Raw genomic sequence first — 3,004 nt, 5'->3', positions numbered from 1 at the left:
GGGTGCACCCAGGGTCCGTGGTGTCCCGGCGCCGGAGTGAAGAACATCTGGGAAGATCGCGTCGGGTGCACCCAGGGTCCGTGCAGAGAAACACACGGAGTAGAGGTGGTGGGAGAATTAGCAGCGCGCTGTATACTTACCTCGGACTTGTGAGCGTCAGCCTGGGATGTTTCCAGCGCGGCTCTCTGCTCTCTCAGCTGGGTCTGCCTCACCACCAGGTCGCGGATCTGCTTCTCCACGGCCTCCAGCTCGAGCTGCACCGAATGCAGCTTGAACGTGTCCTCGCCTGCACTCAAAGGTAGACACACATCCGTCATTAAAGCAAGTAACAGTGAGTAAAACAATGGTAATGTGTGTGAATAGAGTATTAGCAATGTAAGCGAGATTAGCGGCAACCACGCTGACGATGCTAACGGGCTATATGCTAATAGCGGACTCGGGAAATCAAAATAGAACTAATGATAACAAGGCGCTCTGATTGTTTTTGTTATAGAATACGATAGGGGATATATTCACACGTTATAGAAACTTAAATGATGGTGTATAAAATTGATTTAAAGAAAAAAAATAGACGATAAAGAATTAACTTGACGGAGCTCACTTTTGAGAGAAGTATTATTTTTATGGATTGGCCATTATTTATTGCTCTAAACACATGTAACGTCTGTTTCATTCATACTGGATGCCAGAGTGCACCCTCCTACAGAAAATCCACATATGCATCACAGAAGTAATATAACTCATGACGCTCCAGGAAATCTCTAATATGGACAAAGGCATCCAGCTATCACTGTAACTAAATAAAAAAAGATAGAAATGCTTTAAATGATGAAACATTAAGACAATAAACACTCGACTGCAACAATTTAATTTATCTGTGTTCTTAAAACCACCTTGGGTATTTTCATAGCAATTAAGTATATTTATAATCTATTGCTAATCGACATAGTCTTTATTACAGTATATAGAATATATATTTCTACGTAATTCTGTTATAAGAAGCTACATCAGATCACAAAGAAAGTTATTAAAAAAATTAGACTGACATTGTGGAGTAAAAACATATAATGTTATCTTTTGTTGGACAACAGGTTTAGAAATGCTTCACATTACAAGTCATTACAAGGCGTGTGTTGCTTTTTCAAATGCACGTTATAAGCTGGGAGGGGTTTCCAAACTCTGATTGGTTGAACTTTTCATCTTTTGCTGTTGCTTGATTTGAGTACTGCACGTGGACAGAGGTGTCATCAAGTTTTTGAATAGTTAAGTGACAAATCGTACCAGTATAATTTGAAGTCAAAATGCCCACTGCGCAAAATGCGTACAGGTTGGCAAGTCTGGTTTTACGTTTCAAAGAAAAAAGAAAGTCAGGCAGGTTTGGAACAACATGAGGGTGAGTAAATGATGACAAAACTTTACATTTTTGGGTGAACTATCCCTTTTAAGGTACTGTCACAGCATGTGCACTTACTCCATAATGCTGATGCATGCCTGTTAGTTTCAAAATAAATAATTTAGGTTTTCTTAATGTAATCAATTCACATGTTTGTTGATTCTGACCAGTGCATATATCATTATGGAGTAGTTAAGCACTTCACACTAATACATAATTATCATAAAGATGGATGATATGACAGCAGTGGGTAAAACAATTTCTACAAAATTGTTTTAAATTTGATTATCAAACAGTCTGGATGGAATACTTTTGATGTGTTTGTTATTATTGATAGTAACTTAGAATATGTAAGTGCTTATGAATTTTACAGACGTAGTGTTATTTTATAAATACATTTATATGATTCATTAAACATTAAATTATCTTACTAAAGATTAACATGTTAATTGTTTTTTTTCCAATAAATTAATTTCAAAATTTTTTTTTTTTTTTTCAGAATAAATTGAAAGCCTTTCTAAAAGTAAGCAAGTAACCTCTTTATAGTGCATACTCCTCTCTTTAAATTAAAAATAAATTTCATTCACAATTAATTATGGTAATCAGAGCGATATACAACCCCAAATGTATTTTTCTCCCCAGTGCAGCCTGAATAATTACACACTAACATTTGGCATTGTTTTAATTATGCATTCTGCCGAGATTTGTGCTTTGTAAATAAAGCTATATTTCTGTTCTGTTCTATTTTCTTTCCTTTTCCTCCCAGCTCTGTTCCCAGAACAATGGGGAGTGATGTTGCTTCCTCTCAATTTCCTCTTAACCTCTGTCAGTCCTCTTAACCACTATGCCAGTCATCATAAGTATCCTTGGTATCGTCAGTCGCCCCTCTCTCTCTCTCTTCTTCTATCTTAAAGCAGGTGAGCTCTGCCCCCAATTTATACTCTTCTGTCCCCAGCCTCCTTCATGCACTCCTGTACTTGAGAGGCTGTGTTAACAGATTGCCAATAAGCTGCGTGTCAAGCTCCTGCGACACATGTTCCCTGGTCAGAGTAATGGTTCCCCCCATGGGAGAGGAACTCTTACCCATCACAGAGACCTCCCTGTTTCATTGTCTGTTCTCTCTAAGGCCTTTCAGTGTGACGAGAGATCACAAGTTAAATGTCCCATCATAGGATGGAGATCTCGAAGTAGGAAGGTTTCAACTGGTGACCTGTTAAGTGCAGTTAATAGCAACAAACAGGGTTCAAATGCAAGTAAAATTGCTATTGGGGAGTTACTCACTAACTTTAATCAGAACTGCAATATACTACAATTGTCATGATTCGCTACTTTGAGGAGCACGGAGCGAGGAACAAGGAGATGTGGAGTAGACTTCAAACAAACAGACTTTAATTAACATCAATGAAACCAGGAACACACACGTAGTTGGGAAAGACGAACATTCAATACTGGACGAAGAAACTCTGAACAGGACTCACTTTAAATACACATGACTTGACGAGGGGATGACAAGACACACCTGGGAGCAATAAACAATTAACATGGGAAAACTAGGTCAGGGCAGGCACATGGAGAGGGAAAAACACACAGATAGAGTCCAGGGGCGTGACA

This window comes from Sinocyclocheilus rhinocerous, unplaced genomic scaffold, assembly GCF_001515625.1.
Source record: "Sinocyclocheilus rhinocerous isolate Xijiao unplaced genomic scaffold, SAMN03320098_v1.1 scaffold3063, whole genome shotgun sequence".
NCBI classification, from domain to species: Eukaryota; Metazoa; Chordata; class Actinopteri; order Cypriniformes; family Cyprinidae; genus Sinocyclocheilus; species Sinocyclocheilus rhinocerous.
The sequence above is the reverse complement of the archived record's forward strand: the minus strand, read 5'-3'. Positions refer to the sequence as shown.